This window comes from Schistocerca piceifrons, chromosome 2, assembly GCF_021461385.2.
Source record: "Schistocerca piceifrons isolate TAMUIC-IGC-003096 chromosome 2, iqSchPice1.1, whole genome shotgun sequence".
NCBI classification, from domain to species: Eukaryota; Metazoa; Arthropoda; class Insecta; order Orthoptera; family Acrididae; genus Schistocerca; species Schistocerca piceifrons.
Genome location: NC_060139.1, coordinates 806,461,412 through 806,473,527, shown reverse-complemented (window position 1 = coordinate 806,473,527; position 12,116 = coordinate 806,461,412).

Below are 12,116 nucleotides of genomic sequence, written 5' to 3'. Positions count from 1 at the left end.
CAGAATATTAACCCTACAGAAAAGAGCAATCAGAATTATCCATGGATTAGGGTATAGAGATTCATGCAGGGAAATCTTTGTTCATCATAAATACCTCACAGTCTACTCACTGTATCTTTACAAATTAATTATATTTTTGTGACACATCAAAACAAAGAAACAAAGTGCTCTGATATGCATGCCTATAATACAAGAAATAAAGACTGCTACTAGAGACAAAGAACAAAATTAAAAACAACAGACCATAGTCCATGCATTAGTGGTCAAATATGGTACAACAGATTACCAAGCTCTATAAGGTGCCACAAAGGGAACTTATTCAAAGTGAAACTGAAACATTTCTTGATCGACAAATGTTTATACTCTTTAAGTGAATATTAATATTAAACTAAAATAAATTATATATATATATATATATATATATATATATATATATATATATATATATATATATATATATATATATTGTACTAAACTCGTAAAAAAATGCTATGACGTTTGCAAAAGACACCAGTTGGTGTCTCCATGAAAAAAAAAAAATACAAATACAAATACAAAAAATACAACTTCACTTTGTCACATTTTCCATTCTTGATTTTGAAGAACTTTTTACAAAGTAATGAACTTAATTTTTTTAAAGTAGTTCTTACACCTATTTTTTCATGTAATCCTCTGATACATTTTCTCCACAAAATAGTTTCTTTAAAGGTAAAATTTTCGAATTGGCGACTGATAAATGCGGGACTCATTTTCCACTGTTGCTGTTCTAGCATAATTATCCTTGTAATAAGATTTTCTGCACTTTTCATGAACAATAACATAGGTAGGCTACTGTTCTCCAAAACTACATCTTTACTATCTTTGCTCGTCTTAATCTTCTCAGTAAGAGTTTGTATGCCTTTTACATTCACTGTTTCAGATTTACCCCACCACAACACTCCATAACAAGATAGCAAAATGAAAGCTGAAGTTTTAAAATTTGTGTTCAAGAAATCATTCACGTTGGAGAATCATGCAAACATACTGTAATTTGACTATTGGACAGACTCCCATATGGACGACATAGTAATAAGCAATCATGGCGCGAAGAAACAAGTGAAAGATTTGAAAGCAAATACATCACCAGTTTGGTTTACATAGAGTACTTTACAGCATTGGCTCCTTACTTAGCTTGTATTTATCATGAGTCTCTTGCCCAACGCAAAGTCCCAAGCAACTGGAAAAAAAGTGCAGGTGGCTTCTGTATATAGGAAGGGTGAACGGACCTGCAAAATTACAAACCAATGTTCCTAACTTCAGTCTGCTGCAGAATCCTATAGAATTGTTCTAGGATTGAATATATAAATTTTCCTGACACTGAGAAGCTAAGTCCAAGAATCAGTATGGTTTTAGAAAGCATCCCTTGTATAAAACTCATGTTGCCCTGTGGATGAAGGGCAACAGTCAGATTCCATATTTCTAGATTTCCTGTAAGCATTTGACATGGTGTCCCATTGCAGGCTGTTAATGAAGGTACGGCCATATGGAAAAGGTTCACTGGTGTGTGAGTGGCTCAAAGAGTTTTTAAGTTATAGAACCTAGTATGTTGTCATCAACAGGGAGTGTTCATCAGAGACAAGATTCATTGGTTTGTTTGTAGATCAAAGGGATTAAACGGAGACAAGGGTATCATCAGAAATGCCCCAAGGAAGTATGATATGACTGCTGCTGTTCTCTACACACATGAATGATTTGGCAGACAGGATGAGTGGTAATCAGTGGTTGTTTGCTGGTGATGCTGTAGTGTACAGTAAGGTATCGAAGCTGAATAACTGTAGGAGGATACGAGATGACAGACAAAATTTGTAGTTGGTGTGAATGGCAGCTAGTGGTATATATGCAAAAATGTAAGATAGTGTGATAGAGTAGGAAAAACAAACCTGTAATGTTAGGATACAGCATTAGTAGTGTCCTGTCTGACAGACTTGTGTCATTTAAATATTTGGGCATAATGTTGCAATGTGGTATGAAATGGACTGAGCATGTGAAGACTGTGGTAGGAAAGGTAGATGGTTGACTTAAGTTTACTGGGAAAATTTGAGGAAAGTGTGTTTCATCTGTAAAGGAGGCCACATGCAGGACTCTAATGTGACCTATTCTTGAGTACTGCTAGAGTGTTTGGGATCCATATGAGGTTTGATTAAAGGTAGACATCGAAACAATTCAGAGGTGGGCTGCTATATTTGTTACCAGTAGTTTCGAACAACTTGTCATTGTTTTGGAGATGCTTCAGGAATTCAAATGGGAATCCACGGAGGGAAGATGACGCTCTTTTCGAGGAGCACTATTGAGAAGGTGACTCTCGATCGATTCTACTCCTGTCAACATACTGTACATTGTGCATAAGGACCATGAAGATATGAGAAATTAGGGCTCATATGGAGGCACACAGACAGTCGTTTTTGCCTCAAATCTATTCCGTGTGGAACAGGAAAGGAAATGACTCATAGTGGTATGAGCGACCCACTGCCATACAGTGGCTTGCGAAGTATCTTTGTAGATGTAGACGTGGAATGCATTTTTTCATACCCTTCTGTGTCTGGAAGTTATGCAGGCACACAGTCTCCGCTATTGTAAAAGAGCTTTACCAGCAGCACGTGGTGCTTCATGGATACAGTCATGTTGGGTGTCTCAAAACACAAACTTAGGGGCTGCTGTTGGAATGTATATGCTCATGCTTACAGCACCATCTATTGGTCAAATTTTCGTTAATTTTCTTTTCTTCCATGACGTTTCTCCCTCTATCAATAATACGCTGTTCAAATTTGGCGTCATTCTGAGCAGTTGTTCTCTTTCTACAGCATTTTGAAACGGGAACTTTTAACTATGGACACCCTCTATACAAGGGGCTAAAAGAAGTCATAGGATAGCGACATGCAGATATACAGATGGCGGTAGTATTGCGTAATCAAGTTTTTAAAAGAGCAGTACAGTGCATTGGCAGAGCTGTCATTTGTACTCAAGTGCTCCATGTGAAAAGACGTCCAACATGATTATGGCCGCATGATGGGATTTAACAGACTTTGAATGTGGAATGGTAAATGGAGCTGGATGTGAACAACATTCCACTTCAGAAATCGTTAGGGATTTCAGTATTCCAAGGTCCACAGTGTCAAGAGTGTGCCGAGAATACCAAATTGCAGCCATTACTTCTCATCGTGGACAATGCAATGGCCAAAGGCCTTCACTTAATGACTGAGAGCAACAGCATTTGGGTAGAGTTGTCAGTGCTAACAAACAAGCAACACTGAGTGAAATATCCACAGAAATTAATGTGGGATGTACAAAAAAATATATCTGTTAGGACAGCCGGCCGAAGTGGCCGTGCGGTTAAAGGCGCTGCAGTCTGGAACTGCAAGACCGCTCCAGTCGCAGGTTCGAATCCTGCCTCGGGCATGGATGTTTGTGATGTCCTTAGCTTAGTTAGGTTTAACTAGTTCTACGTTCTAGGGGACTAATGACCTCAGCAGTTGAGTCCCATAGTGCTCAGAGCCATTTGAACCATTTTTTTCTGTTAGGACAATGCTGCAAAATTAGGCGTTAATGGGCTGTGGCAAAAGATGACTGACACGAGTGTTTTTGCTAACAGCACGACATGATGTGCAGCGCCTCTCCTGAGCTCACGACCATATTGGTTGGACCTGGACCCTAGACAACTGGAAAACTGTGGCGTGATCAGATGAGTCCTGATTTCAATTGGTAAGAGCTGATGGTAGGGTTCGAGTGTGTCGCTGACCCTATGAAGCCATGGACCCAAGTTGTCAACAAGGCAACTTGCTAGCTGATAGTGGCTCCTTAATGGTGTGGGCTGTGTTTACATGGAACAGACTGGTTCCTCTGGTCCAGCTGAACCGGTCGTTATCTGAAAATAGATATGTTTGGATATTTGGAGACCATTTGCAGCCATTTATGGACGTCATGTTCCCAAACGACGATGGAATTTTTGTGGATGACAATGCACCGTGTCACCAGGCCACAATTGTTCGCAATTGATTTGAAGAACATTCTGGACTATTTGAACGAATCATTTGGCCATCCAGATCACTTTACATGAATACCATCGAACATTTGTGGGATATAATCAGGGGGTCAGTTCCTGCACAAAAATCTGCGCTGGCAACACTTTCGCAGTCATGGAGAGCTATAGAGGCAGCATGGCTTAACATTTATGTAGAGGACTTCCAACAACTTATTGAGTGCATGCCAAATCGATTTCCTGCACTATGCTGGTCTGAAGGAGGTCCGACACGATATTATTAAAGAAGTATCCCATGACGTTTGTCACCTCAGTACAAGACCCACATAAAAACAATATTTATAAGGGAATAAATACAGCCTGATTATCACTTGTGGTTCCCCCCCCCCCCCACCCTCCGCCCCTCCCACCCCGCTACGTAGCAAATACCGTCAGAATCAGCCGTATTTTTCTCCTCCAATAGAGATGACTTTTCACTTAAAAAAAAAAAAAAGTTATTTAATGACAATCGGTTCGCCAACTTATGTTCTTCCTTATACATAGTATGGTTATCAGCTCTTTTAAATTATTGTAAAACCTAAATCATATTTCACTTTCAGATATATGACCTCTCTTAATGGAAGAATATTCAGTGTGAAAAATATCCAAGATGTCGTGGGACATTTGTTATGTGTCACGAAAACAAATCAAAATGAGTGTGAAGTCGCAAAAGCACGAAATCTGCTATTATAACATGAGTGAGGGCGGCGAAAATTGATTAACTTCCCGACATTAATAGACGACGACACCGTTCCCTCACCGTTGACGACATCAAAACTTTGATTCAGAGAAAGTTTAGAATTTTATATCCCGTTCCGTTCCGTTGATATGTGTGAATGCCACCAGCTGAAATGTATTGTTGAATGTTTTAATGTTCCATTCCGCCCTTTCCGGTGTGTCAAGTTGAATGGAACTGTACCCGTGAAAAGACGTCCGCCTGCTTAGCTGGGTTGTAACGGGCTCGTCTCCCATGCAAGCGGGCCCGGATTCGATTTCCGGCCGGATTGGAGATTTTCTTAGTTCGTGGAATGAGTGTTTTGTTGTCCTCATCATCATTTCATCCTCATCACCGGCACGCAAGTCGCCCCATGTGGTGTCGACTGAAATGCCAAAAATGCCATACCCTCATTTCATTTCCGTGAAACAATGAAAATGAAATCATGGAATTTAAAACGTGATGTACGCAATATACTTGGTCCCGAAGAGAAATGTAGTGTATTCTGTAAAATAACGATAGCTTACAATCCCCAAAGAAAAGTGTTGCAGAACAAATTTAATAAATTTGATACCTGTAATTTTTAATTTTTTTTACGATTTTTTGTCGACATACGCTGATCAGCTGCCACTGTCGTAGATTTTATTAGTTATACTTTTCCTTCCAGCTGATGTGTGGTAAGGAGATCCTCTAGGATGTGCAACAAGTTAGAAAACAATCCCTAATCCGATGAGACTAATGACATCGCTGTTTGATCCCCTCCCCGAAATCATTCAACCAGCCAACAAAATTAGAACAGGTATGCAAAGGTCTTCCACAGATCCCTAATGAAATTCCCATTGGGGATGTGGAATCTTTCCAACTTAAGCGTATTTACATTTAAAATAATATTCAATACACTTAGGTGCATTTTTCATAATTCTCAGGCTATTTGTAGCCACGTACAAAAAGAACTTTTTTCAGTACTTATTAACAATGTACATAATACTGCGCAAAATGTGTACAGAAGTCAGATTGTACGCAATATTCACGTTCTGTGATGTTATTAACATACACGCATCAATCTGTTCTGCTAAGAAATTCATGAGTGGAGGACAAATTGTTGGCGACCAATAAACCCTTTAAATTCTTCTGAAACTAAACTTTATTATTAGGTAAACTTTTTATGGCTGCTGGCATGTTATTGTAAATATGTATTGCTAAATACTAGACATATTTCTGAACCAAAGTAAGTGATAAATCTTTGTGAAATTTATTCTTATTTCTAGAATTTATTCCATAAACACAGCTGTTAGTTTCAAGAAAAGATTAGCAGTTATTTTTCCATAGCAGAATTTCATGACATGTTCGAAGTTTCTTGGTAAATAACCACTCGACTGTGGCGGCGTCGATGGAGCAAATATTCCAACTAGGATTGCAAGTCAAAAGTAGGAAAATTCAAACAAAAGGTAGCACTTAATGTATTAAGCAGGCCATTCTTACTAATGTTCGTCAGTTTTTATCCTCACACCAAAACTAAACTACAAACACTGAACAACAGTAAATAAAACCACTTCTTGTTATGAATACGTGGCTGTGGAAGAACTGGCATTTAAACCTGTTTTGTTGCTCTTTTGTGTATTTTAAACATATTGGCTTTGGCTAACAAGAATAACAATATGACATAAAAAGTAAAACCGTAAAAGTAAACCAAAAACATCGGGATTTGAGGGAATCCCGTCATACTCATGCAGGGACAGGGTGCATTTGTAGTAAAGCAGCAAAGTGCCCTGCGAAATCGGGATAGGTGACAACCCTAAATTCCCTACTATTATAAAATTTATATTTCTAATTCGATTTGAGGAAAGAGGGAAGAACGAGGTCCTTTGTTCTCTGGGTTCAACCGACCGAGACAGAAAAAATAAATAAATAAAAGAATCAGAATGCACCTAAGATAAACCTGAATAAATCAACCCAGAACGCACAAATATTTGATTTTTCTGGGGGCGGGGCTAACAATAAATTTCCATGGATTTTTTGTCTTCTCCGAAATCATTTGTTTTTGTTTGTTTATCCTGGTACAAGAGGAGGAAGAATAGAAGTAATGTACAGTGCTTGCCATGGAGTCAGAAGACAATACTGCCGTGCAGATAAATGTTATTGGTCTAATCACTTCGGTGGAATATCAGAAAGCCAAATTATGTGTCGAGGTAAGTATATAAAGTTTGCGAAATCTGAAAATGTTAAAAGCTGTCTGTCAGGCTCTTGATCCTTTGTTGTCACGTTCTACAATATAGTCGTTTATATATTTACAAGCAACATTTAATATTAACGACCAAATTTCCAAACAAACAAGTAAACAAAAAGTGTGCTTAGTTTTTGAATTAGTGATATCAGTCGCGGTAATTTAATCCCTGAGCAGACCGTGTAGCACCCTGTTCCAATCCAAACGGCGTAAGAAAGGGCAAAGTTCACCAGGAATGCGAGTTACTATACAATATATATAGTAGTGTATGCCAGTGGCACATAGCTTCGAAAAGCGCATGAGACTATGGGCAATATTACTGTCTGACGAATATTTGATTTCGATTAAATTAGGCCTGTCACTCTTTAAAGGTTTATCGGGGTTAATAACGTGCACTTACGTTTTGGTTAACTTTATTTTGGGATCTGTGCTATCAGTGAGACATTGTGTAATTGAAGTTCGTGACAGAATTGTTCGATCAATACTCCACTGGCACGAGGGCACTTGTTTGTCCCAAGAAGTAAGCCGTCCCAGCACGTCCCGGAATCTGTCGAGGAGAATAACCCTGACCAGTCCTCGTGATTTGTGGTCAGATGGTGACTAATCATGGACTCCTATTACTTTATATAAGCTAACACAGTGAAAGAGACAGAGCTACATGCTTCCATGAAAATGTTTGAAGCTCATCTGTTCAAAAGACTGTATGCTATAGTATTTAGAACATGGAAAATAGTTGGTAGCATACAGTAACATTATTGCGCAATTCAAAATTGTTTTATTTAATAACTTCTGTTTCTTTAGCGTCTACATCGCCATCTTCCTTACCTCTTCTCAAAACCTGTTATTCGTGGTATGCTCGAGTTTGACTGGGAGGAATTCATCATGAAGCAGAGGCGCGTAAGTAAAAATGAACATAAGAGCTATATTTTTTGAATTATTTGGTAACATAAAATTACTACATAATGTTTAGAGACGGGATTACAAGGTTGTGCTTAATAAATTTGGAAGTACCATACCGCTATTTCGGATAAAGTCTAGTGTCCTATTCTACTCGTCGGCTATGAGCGATGGCGTCACACCTAAGGCAAAGACGTAACGAATAGCAATTTATAAAAGCAATGGATCGTACACGTAAATGAATGTAGCATACGATAATCAATCACAGTTCACGCAGTTATTTACTTAATCATGAATTATATTCAAACGAATTGAAGATAACAGAAATAATTGAAAGCAAGAATTAAAAGCAAATTTTCATGTGTGATAAGAAGTTTTCTCGTAATTTATGCTAGTAGAAAACAAGACAGGACCTTTAAATTGCATTACAGCAAAGAGCATGGTAAAGTCATACCGTTATAAAATAGCGTTAAGTTTGCTATTAATTATTGAATCTAATGTAAGAAGGCAGGAAAGTCGGGATTTTGGGCGGGGAGAAACTAAAATGTAACAGAAAAACAGGGAAAATGAAATGGCATCAAATACGAAACAGTAGGATGAAATATGGGGAAACCGAGACACAATTCTAAAAGAAAAGTCAATACACAATTAACGAATATCTACAAAAGCTAATGAATATTGTAATCGATAGCTAAAATGAACCTACGTAAGTAAATTCCAGTTACCGATTTCAACCGCTCCATGATTCATATGTAAATTACTTTTACAGGAGTTGTATGCACTGAAACGTAATAGCATTTCTAATTACTCTCTAAAACTACTGCGGTCTGTAGCAAAAACTGGAATCGGTAACTAGAACTGAGCTTCTATACAGGTCGATTCCAGTTACCGATTCCAATATTAGTAACTTTTTTTGCAGTGGTTCAGAGAGCAATTACAAGTGCAGAAATTCCGTTAGCATACATTTTAGTGCACACACCTACTGAAAAAACTAATTAATGCATCACTGAATGGCTGGAATCAGTAACTAGAATTGACCTGTATAGGAGGTCAGTTCTAGATATCGAATCCAACTATTCGGTGGTTCACAATTTTGGACTTTTTGCAGTAGATCTATGGACTATGTTTTTATAGGATATCTAGATTTCTTATTGATATTAGAGCTACTACGAAAAGATAATTAATATTGTAGGTACAGCTTCCAAATTTTTCTCCTTTTCAAAGTAGTGAAGAGATTAGTAGGGGAAAGTGGGGGAATTACAACATGTGGGTAATCCCATGCAGGCTGATTTACGCTGTTTGAATGGCGCAAGCTGTTCCCAGTTGGTGCTACACCCTGCCGGCAGGAGTAACAACTACTACGCGGCTTATGCTAACCATTTTCCAGTGGCGTTGTTGGAACAGTGAAGTATTGTTTATTTTTGGAGTGTCTCATGTAATTTTGGACAGCTGTATTTTGCAAGGTAAGTGCTACTATAAGTTGCTATAATGTAATTGTTGCATATCAACTACTAACCCTAGATGAAACCTTTAATTTAATTGTAGATTTGTCCCACTATTTGAATTAGGTGCTGAGTTATGCTTAGGTTAGTCATCGAACTTACAGTGGGATAATGCCACGCAGCTGTTGAAGTGCGTGGTATTCCCCCTTGCAGGTTATATTTTCAATACTAACGAGGTTTTTTTTTTAATATAATTTCAGATGGGTAGATATTATAAAAGAAAAACCCAGAAAGCAAATTGGACGCAAGAGGAACTTTGTAAGGCTGTTTATGCCATGAAATCTGGAAGAAAAATAAGAGAAATATCAAGGGCTTTCGGGATTTATGAAGTTACTCTGCGAACGAGAATGAACGTTAAAAATACCGAGGATCCAAAACTTGGACGAAACCCAACATTTTCGACAGAACAGGAAAATGAGATTAGGGATCATGTTATTACAATGGCCAAGCTGTTCTATGGCATTAAATGCATCCAGCTGCAAAAGATTGCATTTGAGTATGCAGAGGCTAACAAAATTGCAAACAATTTTGATAAGTCATCTAGGTCAGTTGGAAAGGATTGGATAGCTCTATTTTTAAAAAGAAACCCAAGTATCAGCATGAGAAAACCTGAAGCAACTAGCATTAACAAAATACAGGCATTTAATGAAAAAGAGGTTATGCATATTTTAAAAACTTAGAACAAATCTTTGAAAAATATGAATTTAAAGAGGGGCGAGTGTTCAACGCCGATGAAATGGACATAAATACTGTACAAAAGCCCGAGAGAATTTTGGCTCCTAAAGGTGTTAAGCAAATAGTTGGGGCCACGTCTTGGGAAAGGGGGAAAAACGTGACTGTGATATTTTGTTTCAGTGCTGCTGGTACCTACATCCTCCCTATGTTTATCCTCCCCAGGAAGACTAAAGGTGGACCAGTTGGAGCAATATATGGTTGTTCCGTCAATGGCTGGTCCAATGAGTCATTATTTTTCGAATGGATCCAACATTTTCAGAACAATGTAAAATCAACTATTGATGACCCTGTCATGCTGATTTTAGATAATCACAGCAGCCACATTTCACTTGATATTTTTGAATTTTGTAAAAAACATTCTATTGTCATGGTGACCATACCTCCACACAATTCTCACAAGCTTCAACCACTATGTTACATTCTTTTCTTGTTTGAAATCAGCCTTCAATCGTGACCATACCTCCACACAATTCTCACAAGCTTCAACCACTATGTTACATTCTTTTCTTGCTTGAAATCAGCCTTCAATGTGACATGTATATGAAGTCACAGATGAATCAAAAAATTACACCATATGAGTTAGCAGAATTTTTTAATAAGGCATATATTAAGGTCGCTACCATGGACAAAGGGCTGTCAGGGTTTAAGGCATGTGGGATTTGCCCTTTCAATCCAAACAAATTTCAGTATAACGACTAACTACAGTGTGAGATCTTCAGAGATGTTGTCCTTGAAGATGAAGAGGTTCTGAATGCAACAAATGGAAATGAAGTGGTTGCAACTACAAACATATCCCCAAAAGGAGTCAAGAACATTTTCCTGGATCTTCAGCAGAAAATATTCCACTTCTAGTAGGCCTAGAAGAGGTCACAACAACATCAACTAAAAGTGCATGTGTCAAGCACGTTAGTGTATTTGACATATCTCCTGTTACAAAACAAAAAACAAGTTCTTCCTAAGACAAAACAAGCCAAGGGAAAGCCTAAGGGAAAGTCAGTGATACTTACAGCAACTCCAGAGAAGAATAAACTGCTAATGGAGTTATCAATAGAGAAACAAAAAGAAGCCATAGAAAAGAAAGCCGAAGGAAACAAGAAATCTTAAGGATAAAGCAGATAAGTGCAGAAATCTGCAACTTAAAAAAGTCTCGAAGAAGGAACAGACATTATATAAGAAGAAACACCACCAAGAAAGTGAAAGTAGCAGCAAGGATGACCTAAATCTGGACTTGCAGAACATTTGTGATGACGATGAAATGGATGATATTGAGCCATTGGCGATTTCAGCAGATGTCTGTTTAGTTTGTGGAGAGTTTGGGAAAGATGGAAAACTATGGTACCGATGTATTTCTTGTAGCAGATGGAGTCATGAAGAATGTAGTGGCTGGAGCATTCCAAAAGGTTACAAGTGCGATATTTGCTGTGTGAGAAAATGAACTCTTTTCACACCAATAAAAATGTAAAAAACGAAAATTGTAAGAGATGTTTGTAGAATCACATTATTTAGTTCTTAAATATACTGTTTACTATTTGTAGTAACTAATAAGAAAATAAAAGCAGCAAGTATTGTACATTTTTATGGTTTGTTTGTTTTACGTGTTATTACCCAGTACTTTGCTTGTCATTACCCCCAGGGGTGGGGAATACCACGCATTTGCACTTTTTTTTAATGTTCAAAATTAAGATACTGTTTATAACTATTTACAGACGATTGGAATATTTGGAGAAATGTCCACTGTATGGTATGTAATTATTTTCGTAGGTTTTAATGACGTAAGGAATGGTTCACATCGATTTTTCCTTAGGTCCGTATATTTCCCCCACTATCCCCTACATTTGTAGAAATCCTGTAACACTTTCGTGCAAACACTTGACGTTAAAACGGTCTAAATAACGAACTGGGGGTGGTTGGAATCGGTAGCTAGAATTAACCTATATAGGTCAATTCTACCTACCGATTCCAATGTTTGCTAGACCAAACATTTGGGAA